This window comes from Coccinella septempunctata, chromosome 5 (assembly GCF_907165205.1).
Source record: "Coccinella septempunctata chromosome 5, icCocSept1.1, whole genome shotgun sequence".
NCBI classification, from domain to species: domain Eukaryota; kingdom Metazoa; phylum Arthropoda; class Insecta; order Coleoptera; family Coccinellidae; genus Coccinella; species Coccinella septempunctata.
This window is the reverse complement of record NC_058193.1, coordinates 35732335-35745298: the sequence shown is the minus strand read 5'-3', so window position 1 is coordinate 35745298 and position 12964 is coordinate 35732335.

Sequence of the window (12964 nt, the reverse complement as noted above, 5' to 3'; positions counted from 1 at the left end):
TTTATATAAGTACATACCACTGCAAAAAATGTTAAAAATATCAAAGATTACCTTACCCTCTACCGCACATCATACACTACACAATAATAAGTCAATCTTCCTAAATGTGTCGATATACAAAAATAAATTAATATTTTCAGAATTCAAAGTGAAGTTTGTAATGTTTTACTTACTTCATTTTTCTAACGTCTTTTAGGAGATAATTTCATGACAACATGAGTGAGTGGGCAGCTCATTTCAAAAGGTGGTTTCAAATTTTAAGTACTAATAACAGTAGTTCTTCTATTTCTTCTCAGTATCTAGCCATAAATAATAATGATGAGTCTTAGCATATTTATGGGTAGACTGGACTGAATATTTTTCCAATCTTCTTAGAATTTCAACATTTTTTTCATATCAGCGCCATCAACTGAAGAAAAAACATAAAACATCCTTCTCAATTACAACCCCAATGGCAATGATTCAAAACTTCTCGGAAACGCGAACATATTTCAATTTAAAAAGTTATTAAAAACCTGTAAACACACAGAATGGACCATTATTATTATTATTATGCATAGAGGACTTCACAGCATCTTTTGGCCTCTAAATAACAGCCACATAAAATCCCTTATTGGAGTTCCACTAATCTGGATTTATTAGAAGTATTTAAGCCCACAAAGAAAATACTAAACTGTGCAATAAATCAAATAACTAAATACCATATTAAAGATCAAAAAGGACGAGTTAATCCCAAACGTTCCATCTTTCTTCGTTTGCGTCCTCAGAAACTTAAAGCTGGGACTGGACTACAAGATATATCTGGAAACCAAGCCCAGCTCAAAAAAGATTTTCTTGAAGTTGAACGTTGACTCCATTGATTCAAGTTAGTAAACCTTCTAGGCTGATTTCTGAACCCAAGAATATCAGCACTGTTTCATCGGTGCATACCTACGTTTTCTTATATGAGTGAATTTATAAGGAGCACCTCCTGCAGATATTCTATAAGGTCTGTTCATGTTATACATAGGGTATCGCCAATCCATCGGTGACAGATGAAGATAAATAATGTTCTTGGGTTGGAACCCTCATCTATGATTCTAGTACCCATATAAAAAGGATAAGGACAGACTCCAACCATACCTTGGTCACTATGTTTTTTTGCCTGAATTTGTGTGATATGACGACAGAAAAAAGCTTTCTAGAAACGTGACTGATTCAGTTTGCGCCTATTTGAAGCTCGGAATGATCAATCATATCATAGAAAAAATCAATCCATTTTTAAAACTAGTCACCTATTTGATTTTTTCAAAACTTTGTTAGGTGGACAGGTTGGTACATTTCTCTCTAATGAATTATCTGCTTCTAGAGAAATAACCGATAAAGAGAGTAGGAGTTAGCATTGATTGACGCGTTTATACTGAATGCCAACAGAAATAAATGGTTGAAGACCTATTAGTGGGTTCTCAGCCTTAGATAGATCGATAGAAGACAAAGCGTCTGGCCACTAGTGCTGTAAAACAGCACGGGATGGATTTCATACTTCACAAGTAGCCGGTTTCGTTTAAAGTTGACTTTTGAGTAATGTATAATCCGTCGAAAATCTAATTTAACTTCATGTTAATTCGGAGATTACTGTAATAGCTCGGTTTCTTCGGCGTTTTTGACAGCCTTGTTTGGTGTCGATTGGAATTCTACCTGATCTTCTTAAATGGACACCTAAATTTTTTTCTTCGAAATTTGGAACGTTCGGTTTCTGGAGGTATTCTAGGTATTTTCATGGGAGAGATGAAGAAATCACTCAATTCCGTATGGAATTCATTATGTTCACAATCTTCAAAGGCGAAATATGGGATATAAACAACGAAGTCAGTTTTTCATTACTGAATTGAAAATGATCAAACTTATGAATGCCCATTTATCGATAGTCGAGAATCATTGTAATGAAGAGAGTTCCCAAGAGAAATATCAAGTTTTCATTCTGTATTTTGGGAAACTAGGCAAGGAAGATTCCGATACCTTCACGTACGAAGATGTATTGATATCTAGTTAGCCTAGACCAGTTCCATGCATAAAAAAAATATATTGCGTTACCATAGCAACGAACAATAACTCATTAGAAGTGTCAGTGTGAAGTTTGAAGTCAAAAAATTAAACCAGAGATACGCAATAAATTGAAAGAAAGAAGATGTCCACCGAAATTGTGAAAATCGAAAACTTGGAGTATCGAGCCATCATCAAGTACCTGTTAAGGGTTAAGAGGTGAGCAGATTTACGAAGATATACTTAATACCCTTGGTGATTAAGGTCCTTCGTATGTTACCGTGAAAAATTGGACTGCAAGCTTCAAAAGAGGTAAATTTACCATTGAAGATGATGACCGATCGGGAAGGCCAGTTTCTGTGTCAATCCCCGAAAATATCGATGCAGTTCACGACATGATTTTATCAGACCGTCGAATTGGGCTGAAACGGAAATCTGAAGCACTGAATATTTTATACATACGCGTTCATCATATAGATCACGTCAATTTGGACATGAAAAAAATTGCTGCAAAATGGTTCCCCAAATGTTAGAATGTTGACGAAAAGCGTGCAAGGGTAGAAGCATCGCGTTCGATCTGTGCTCGATTTGAAAACGATGTAGACTTTTTAAACCTAATTGTTAGTATGGATGAGACTTGGGTACATTTCTACGATCCAGAAACAAAGCAACAATCGATGGAATGGCGACACTCTGGTTTTCCAAGACCTAAGAAGTTTCGTGTCCAAAAATCTGCTGGAAAAGTTCTTGCTTCAGTTTTTTGGGATTTCCATGGAGTCATCATCATTGATTTTTTGGATAAGGGTAGAACAGTAACCGGAGATCACTATTCGACATAACTGACCACTCTACTGAAAGGAATTAAGGAGAAAAGACGCGGAAAGCTATCCAAGGGTGTTTTGTTTTTGCAGGACAACGCCCCTGCACAAAAACCTCATGTTGACATGCAAAAAATTCGTGATTTAGGGTTTGAATTACTAGAACACCCCCCTTATTCACCAGATTTAGTTTCATACGACTATCATCTCTTTCCTCAACTGAAAAAAAGTTTAAAAGGTCGTAAACTTTCTTCCAACTAGGAGGTAATAAAAGCTGTGGAGGTCTGGTTTGCAGAGCAAGAAGAAACATTTCTTTTGAAAGATCTAGAGACGTTGCAGGTTCGCTGTAATAAATGTATCCAATTAAGTGGAGAATATGTTGAGTAATAAAATATTTTGACGTTGTAATTTAGTTTGGTTCTATAGTAGGCTAAGAATTTTCCAATATATCCTCATATAATCAAAGGGAGTTACATACATGTTTCATACTTTCCCAAATTCCGAACTTACAAGCATGGAATACATGAAGTAAGTGAAATTTTTTATCAATATTAATATACAAGGGAAATTATCGCCAAGCATCTTCGCTTTAAATTTCTCGAGAAAAACAATATAAATAACTGTATGCCTGGAAACTTCACTGAGGTGTGACTCCAGGTAGGTGGAAGACAGAACAATATTTCAATTTGGGCATAATTCCAGCGACAATTCGAGATTGTTAACAGAATATCAAGAAGGAAGATGGCAGGATATACAGGATGAAATCTTTATCAAATTATAAATTATTACCTGTCCTACGTGGGGTCCGTATCAGTATGCATAATATAGGCGTAGTTAACAATAGTGTCAATACCAATAAATTAACCACCCTCTACGTTTTCTTCAAGACAGTCACGTCAGAGGACATTTTTCCTGCCAGTCTTTAGTATTCAACTGTTAATCGTACGGTCATATTCCGCAGATTCATGCCTTATTCATGAGTGGTCGATTCTTCACTGTAATTTGTAGCGTTTTATAGCTAACGATACGTCCGATCATTTTTATTATTTACTAGATAATGACCTTAAAGGCGTTGGATGCCTTGTCTGGATATTTTGTCAGATGTAATGAAAATATAATCGGTGGATGATGTCTGCAGGATGTCTGCATCTACTCGTCATATTTCATCGTAATCGGGTCCTGATTGCCGAGAATGGCACTGTAATGACGACCAGTCATTGATTATTTGTCAATAGCAATCATGCTGTCGATCATTTCGGGTATAGTTTGCTCTGGAATAGATGAGCGGTAAGATCAAACGATGTCTTATGTTGCTATATTTCTCGGAAACTGTATACTATTAATCTATACTCTATTCAATGAGGGTCAATGAGACCTCATTTTGAATGATAATATGATACAACAGAAAATTAATTACATGGTTTAAGCCAAAAGACAAAAAAGAGTGACAACAAAAAATTACTTAGTCCTTTTTTCACTAAATAGATCCACGCAAACTAGACCTCATTAAAAGGAACTGATCAATGGAGTGTACAAAGATGAAGCTCATCAATACACTTGAAGGTCTTCAGAATACGAACATATGAATTATACCTATCCATTACATCGAGCCAGTTAAAACTTTCTAAAGAACGAACGGTTGTGCCGAAATGGATGAAGTTTCCAGATTTATTACAAGAAGAGTTGCTCTTTCAGAATATATTTAGATCTACGATAATTTTCCTAGAAGATGGGCCCGCATTTACAAAGTTGCCACCATAGATTAATCTAATGTTGCCACCTATTCTCAAATTAATATTTTTATATTACAGGAAAATCCATTGTACAAAGGTCAATCAACACTTCACAATCTAAGTGTCTATATTTATTCTAATTCTCGAATGTAATTTTTTAAGCATTACCCATGCAGCATTGTGTTGGAGAATAGTACCTATCGAGTCCACCACATATCCCGCTTATACCAGATTGAAAACGCCAAAGTGCCGTCTCACAAAACAGATGATTATCTTGGTTTACCTGATACAGTGACAATAGGACAAAAGAACATATAGCGGTGACAGAAAATGGCAAACAATTGGCGCTTGACTACTAAAACGAAACCTACACACATGTACCATACAGCGACCGATAAAGATCGGTTGGCGTGAAAGAAGGGGCTGAAAAATTAATGTTTTTCTTCGATTATTTTCGACAATAGATAAGCGAAAGGTAGCATGTTTGTGCAGTGTTGGTATTTTACGGCCCATTGAGGACTAAATCTAGTCGATTTATTTTTTTTGTCGTCAGTAAGGGTGGTTATAGGACTTATTTGTTCGAAATGCATCAAGCTATAAAAATTAATTTTTCAATTTTAAAATATGTGAAAGGAAGAAAGTACATATATGCGAAACAAACTTTAGGGGTGGCTTTTTTTACCCCTTGTAACTATTCATTTACACCCTGTATTCAGGGTGAGTCTTCGAAACGTACAAATATTTCAACAGTAGATTCTTGTAACATTTTTTCCGATTCGGTCCTGATAAACACATATATCCATTTCGAATTTTCATAATGGGCTGTGCCACCCCTGGAAAAACAAAATTACCTTAGGAGTAACCACAGATAATCTGTGGGTGGGAATAACCAGCTGAATCTACACATGCTTAGATCTTTCAGAGTTGTATTCGGCCAAACTACCCAATTTTTCAAAATTCACAGGCACCTTTAAATTTTGGACATCAAATTACTCGAAAACGGCTCATTATACGAGAAAATATGAAGAATACTTTTATTTTACAACACGTTCAAATATCCATTAATTAGCGTCCAACTTAGTTTCAAGAGCTGGGTTCTTTGAATTTTTGGTATTTTTATGGTACGTAATGGTCAAATAATGAGAAAACTGGTGGACATGAATGATATCTTGTGTTCTAACGAGATTCATCAAATAATTGAGAAACTATATTCCGAGATTCATTACATTCGATAAAACTGTTTGTGAGATCCAAGAACAGAACCCTGGGGTACACCCAGGCTCAAGTTTCGATGATCAGAAACAGGATTCTTGAATTTAAAGAACATCTATACATTTTTGAGGACTTGAAGCTTGAAATATCTGTCCTAGAGACAGAAGTCTCTAGGATAAGAAGATTTTTTCACAGTTCAAGTAGTGATACGATTTTCCGAAATTTTACAAGAAAGTACTGATCCAGTTGAATTGAAATTTTAATTTTAATAGCTGAAGAGTAGTGAAGTGACAACATAAATTTTTTTTCTCTTGCCAGATGCCACTCAAAATTTGACTAAATTTTCAGAGCCTAGGACTATACTCCATTCACATTTATTTTAGCAGTCGGTTGGCCATGAAATAATTTTCTCAAGTTTTTGTAACTAGAACGGAGTGAGGTTGGCACTCATGAAATGTCGTTGATATCATAACGCCGTTGCCACAACAATATCAATTTTCATTACGAAAATGCCGAAAGTGGTTGAGAAAAGAAACAGGGTTTCAGGAAGTGCTATTTAGAATTCAGGCCCGCTCATTCGAATAGTTATACCCTGATATTCTAAAATCGTCAGACGGTAGCGAGTATTTTCAATGTGATTGAATTTATAATGTTTCATCTGAATCTAAACGACTTATCTTTCAGCTGAATATTGCCACAATCAGAAAGATTGTGAATGAAGAGGATGACAAAGAATTTTCCCATATTGGGAGACCCAAAAAAGTGGTGGAATTTGAGAATTTTATGTTTGAGTGAATTAATGCGAAAAGTTCACTACAAGATTTTCGATGAATGTCATCGTAGAATAAGTTCCCGAAAATTGATTTTTCTATTTTTCATTTGACTTGTCCTATACATTATAAATGTCTTAAGGTATCAATAAATACCTAATTATTATTATTATATCAATATAGATGAACAGCCATATACGAGCCAGTTGTGCTGTTAATTGTTTATTCATGTGAAATTTTTGTTCAAAGGTTCATCTTGACTCGAAACTTGCTTTAATTCCTTTTACTTATAATGATGCAAGATGATTTTTGTTGAAGAATTTGACATTCTTGTAATTATCTGTTAATTCCTTCGGGAGATACCCATTCCCAACCATTGCATCATATGCATTTCATCTTCGGGTTAATATTTTTGAAATTTACAACTGATATAACGTATTCAAACTTCAGCCAAAGAAGATAACGAACATTAACTCTCCTCAAGCTAGTGCATATTATGATATTATACTGACCTCTTGTATTTTCCATGCAAATAACTGGATTTGGTATGCCTTCAATCAGTTTGTATAAACTTCAATTATGTTCGTCACATATTTTCCGAAGAGATTCGACATTGTGATAAAATACGTAATAACAGAAACTTTTACGTAGAACAGGCAACATAGCGTTGATTTAAAACCCAAAAATGTTTTGACAAGCGTCATAACCCCACATTTTCGTACTATACAGAGTGAAATGTGTCAAATTTCCATGGCCAACCGATTGCTGAAATAAAAATGAATAGAGTATAGTTTTCATCTCGATCGTTTCTGTATTTTTGGAAATACTGGGAAAATAAATCTCTCGTAAATTTCTGGACATCTTTCAAGCTGGGTTAGCTCATATGAGCCCACTGCAACCAGTTAATTGGCGCGAAATCAATTTCCAACAATTTTCGTTCACCGCACCTCCAACCCATGGGAGCTTTCACTCTGTCCAATTAGCGGGCGGTTCATGCCTGCAAGAAAATGGCGATTTCACCTCTACCCGGCGATATTAATTAAATTAACCGTGCCGTTTTCAATGAATTATTACGATTATCGCCCGGTCGATGGTCGCCAACAGACTTATGTGACGCTTTGCGTATTTATAGACTGAGCAACCTGGTAGTGGGTGTATCGAATGGGGGAAAAGAGTTATTCAACCTAATCCATTGGTATTCACTTTATGGGTAATTTATATTATGGAGAAGAGGTTGGGAATTATCGTCGACGAGCCTTTCTGAGAAATCGTGGAACGCCTGAATGGAAAGACAACATTTCTCGCCAGGTTATGGTGAATGAGCTGCTCTGGTTGGGCAGGATATCTTTGGTTTTGTTGGGAATCTTCAGGTTCTGCTCAACAACACACTCGATCTTTTAGGATCTACAGTTTTTAGATATTCGTAGCTCATTAAAGCTCCTGTATGTTCTTCATCATGATGAGCTCTAGCTAGAGCAGTTAGTAACCATCTATCAACATCTGGATCTGAATCCCCAAAATATTCTTCCTTTTCTTGGTATGTGGTAGATAAACAAGGCAAGTCTTTGACTCGTATATACGAATATTTTCACAGTAGATTCTTGAGGTCAAAAGAAACACTTTTTCCTTAACCATTTTTTCCGAATCGGCTCGGTTTAGAAGATACAGACTGTTGAAAAACTTTAAAAAACATTATTTTTAGTTCTATCTATCAAACGGTTTTATCGAATGAACTGAATATCAGAATACAGTTTTTCATTTACACTGCGCAAAAAAATTAACGCACATTATGGAAATCTCAAATTTATTCTACAACTGAAGGTGTTCTCAATGATAATTATTGTTATCAAAATTATTCATGCATATGTTATTCACTTTCAACGGTTTTCTTCAATACAGATGTTTTTTCCCAGCAGGAATAAAAAAAGATGATATTATCAGATTTTGAATGTATTGGCTCCATTCTAAAATCAGTTGTTCTCGATGAATTCTAGTGATCAATAGTTTTTCTTTCGTTTGATTTTCTACACTCGATCGCTATGCAACGCGAATCACGCAATTTGACCCAAGAGGAATGTGCCCAAGCGGTGGTTTTGCGAGAAGAAGGGTGGACATACACAAGAATTGCAGAAAAGTTTGGAGTTTCCCATACAAGTGTGTCCAGAATGTAGCAACGATTCATGGAGACAGATATGAATGTCCGAAGACCAGGACAGGGTAGACCACGGGTAACAACTGCCATTCAAGAACGTTACTTGAGAGTTTCTTCGTTGAGACAACGGTTTGCAACCGCTCGCCTCCTTCAAATTCAGCTTGAGCAAACTCATGAGGTGCAAATTAGCACTCAGACAACAAGAAATCGCCTCAGAGAATATGATTTAAGGCCTCGTGCCGCGGCAAAAGATCCAGCTCTTACCCCAGCCCATCGAAGGGCGCGTTTGGATTTTGCTAGAGGGCATATCCATTGGGAATAGGCCGATTGGGAAAGAGTTCTCTTCACAGATGAGTCTAGATTCTTCCTCTACCATTGTGATCGACGTTCTCTTGTATACAGACGTCCACATGAAAGATATGCTCAGTGCAATTTCCTGAATACTACTGGTTTCGGGGGAGGATCGATTATGGTATGGGGTGGAATATCTTTGACTGCGCGCACAGACCTAGTGGTCGTTGATAATGGAGCTATGAATGCTGATAAGTATATAAGGAACAATCTTGAAGAGCATGTAGTGCCATTTGCCCCATACATTGGTGAAAATTTCATTTTTATGGACGATAATGCCAGACCCCATCGTGCGCGCATCGTTCAAGAGGTTGAAGTCTCTCGAATGGAATAGCCAGCAAGAAGTCCAGATTTCAATCCGATTGAGCAGGTTTGGGACAACCTCAATAGAAGGCTGAGAAGTTCAGAAAATCATCCAGCTACTCTTAATGACTTAGGAATCCAACTCGGAGAAATCTGAGAAGGATTAGATCAGAACATTTTAAGATCACTCATTTTGAGTATGAACCGTCGTTGCCGAGCTGTAATTAACGCAAGGGGTGGAAATACCAAGTATTAAATCACTTATCAGCATTTCAGTTTTTTTAAAATTGTTCATTTCTCTTCTGTCACATAAGATTCGGTGAAATCCTGAATTTTTCTTCCATTTAATGTGTCTTGTTTCGTTCAAAACCTTCCCGAGAGAACATAAAAAATAAGTTATGAAGTCAATGTAGAGTTAACTTCCATTAAAATTGAGATTTTCAGAATGTGCGTTAATTTTTTTGCGCAGTGTATATCAGCCTCCTGAGTTGATTCCATATTTCATAACCATAACCAATTAAAATGGGAAAACCAGAATTCAGAGGAAAATGAGCAAAAGTAATGACAAAACAATATTTGCAAAAATCAAGTGTGTTCTGATCTTGAGTCCAATTACACAAATCCAGATTTTTCGTGGTTCGATCAGGACCAAGGCCAGAAATTCTAACAGATCAATCGCAATTAAATATTATAATTCGATACCATTTAAGAAGGTACCCAGGCCTCGCAGAGACCACAAATTCCGAGTCGGCTTTAAAATATTGAAACCCGGTCCATAAACAAGAAAACATCGGGAATACGAGAAGTGTAACGTTCATTTGTTCGTGTCGAAACAGAACAAAACATAACGAAACAAAAAACACTTTAAACATCGCCTTTCGTCGTTCATGAATCATGGGCATTCCTCGACTGCTCCGTCCTGCTCTAATCCCGGCCCACCCTCCATCCTCCGTCTCTGTTTTAGAAGTCGTAAATTATCACTAACCAATACAGCCGGTTGAAATATAGTTTTTTTACCTCATTAAATAAATTTTCAGGCTCAATAGGTGTTTCGGAGCTGTGAAAATGGTAAAAATAAAGCGGGTATTTATTTTGTACCGATGAATATATTTGGAATATATCAAGTTGTTTGTTGTAATAAACGTTCCAATAAATTATGGGAACGGATAGTCTTATGTGGATATTCAGGTGTTAATAAGATGCTTTTTATTCAAATATAATGGGGAGAAATCGTTTCGGTTCAGAACGCCGCTCGGTATACTTGCATGTGTCCGTTTTTTTTTTAATTTTGATAATTACATCCTTTTATCTACGTTTTTGGGGATGCGGCTGTAATTATTTGCTGTGGATAAGTCGGTTGCAATTTTGGTATCTCATTGACATTCATTCGATGGCCGAAAGAATCTAAATTACGAACGACGATCAAAAAAAAAATGCAGTTTCTGAATTCGCCACACCCGTAAAAACTGTCTCTTCTTGTATAACTGAGTTGCACGATGAAGATGTGGAGCAATAATCAATAAATAAATGTGCCCCCAGTTTGATAGCTAATGAAACACGAAAATATATTGAAAATTTTTAGCCTACTATAGAACCAAACAAAATTTCAATATCAAAATATTTTATTACTCAACATATTCTCCACTTAATTGGATACATTTATTGCAAACCTGCAATGTCTCTAGACCTTTCAAAAAAAATGTTTCTTCTTGCTCTGCAAACCAGACCTCCACAGCTTTTATTACCTTCTCGTTGGTAGAAAATTTACGTCCTCTTAAACTTTTTTTCAGTTGAGGAAAGAGATGATAGTCGGATGGTGCCAAATCTGGTGAATAATGGGGATAATCACATTGGTGTTTATTATTTAGTATAGGTATATTAGATGTTTCAACCTCTGTTCAACTTTCCATATGACTTAATTTTCAATGCATCACGACGATGAAGTTTGGCTGGATTTTGCTTGAATATAAATGGGAAAAATTGGCTGCATACAAAGTTATCCAATGGGGAGTCAACACTTAGATACTGGGTCTGTTTAAACCTGTAAAATACGGAATTTTAGATCCTAATCCAATCATGGAACTTCAAGGGTTTGAATGCAGCATCCTTCATTCCGAGAACAATCTGAAAGCACCTTCTCAAGTGGATATAATTCCGTGCTCGAAAAGGGCTGTCTCAGAGTCCTGGGTCCATACGAACCCAACGTGGCCTATTAAACCTTTAATAACCACACGCTTTAATCCAGGGCACCCTGTATTGTGGGTGGTCCCTTGTTCGAGACGAGAGAAAGCGTCAGAACGAAATGGAAGCACCTGGGATAACTTTCGAAAAGTTAATCTGGCGAAAAATTAAAATAGGTTTTGGGGCCTTTAACAAGATATCGCGAAATTGATCTTTCCCGCGCCACATTGAGAGTCAAGTGTTCTTTTATGAATGTGAAATGGCCTCGGTAAATATTTATTTAAGTGGACCCCTGGCAAATCAGATTCTTTGATGCCGATTGAAAGGGATACTTTGAAAAGGTGTCTTCTTTTTCATATCTCTGGTGGGATCTTTCACCACTTTCTCGTCAGTGTATCGGAGAGAATTTTTAGAATAATTGGGATAACAATTCATTTCCCATGATGATGATGGTTGCAGCATAAGTGCAAGGTTGTACTGTAGATCTTCTCACATAGAGAACCAAAATAATGTACTATAGTTTAAATGATAATAATAATATTGTTGTTGATGTGCCCGTAGTCTGTGATAGCTTAGAATAATTCAAAAATTTTTTGAAGTCGTATTCTTCCTCTTTAGAAACTGGGTTTGAGAATTACGTGTATGTTTCACTGGTTGGAAAACAAATTTACAAAAACGTGATTAAATGAATATCGCATGAACATCATTATTTTTTGATTCATCCAAACAAATCGAAATATGAAATTCAACTGTATTCCCTATATAAATGGGGAACCATTTTCTATGCAGGATCCTTGATGATTTGGTATTCCCCAGGCGTTTAACCATTTAAAATAACGTGTAGCAATAAGGAACCATAAAAGTGACGAAAATAATCCACGAACAACGGGTGGAATATTTTTATGTGAGCACAGTCGTACCCAATAATCAAATAAAAAATTTCAACTCGTGCCCACGAAGAAATAACGACAATTGTTCACGGAATAGAAATTACCGAATTCGTTTCGAATCAAAAACGACCTCCGAAATGATCGAGGATAGAATATTTTCTTCTTATAAAGAGCAAAACTATTTTTAACATCACACAATTATGATACAAAGAGCTTAAGTAAAGAAACCTAGGAATCTAGCTTGATATTCTGGATTGAAAATCCTGCTGGAAAAGTTCTTTCTTCAGTTTTTTGGGATTGCCATGGAGTAATCATGATTGAGTTTTTGGATAAAGGTAGAACAATAACCGGAGATTACTATTCGACATTACTGACCACTCTACGGGTGAAAATTAAAGAGAAAAGACGCGGAAAGCTATCCAAAGGTGTTTTGTTGTTGCAGGACAACGCCCATGCACACAAATCTCATGTTGACATGCAAAAAATTCGTGATTTAGGGTTTGAATTGCTAAAACACCCCCCTTATTCACCA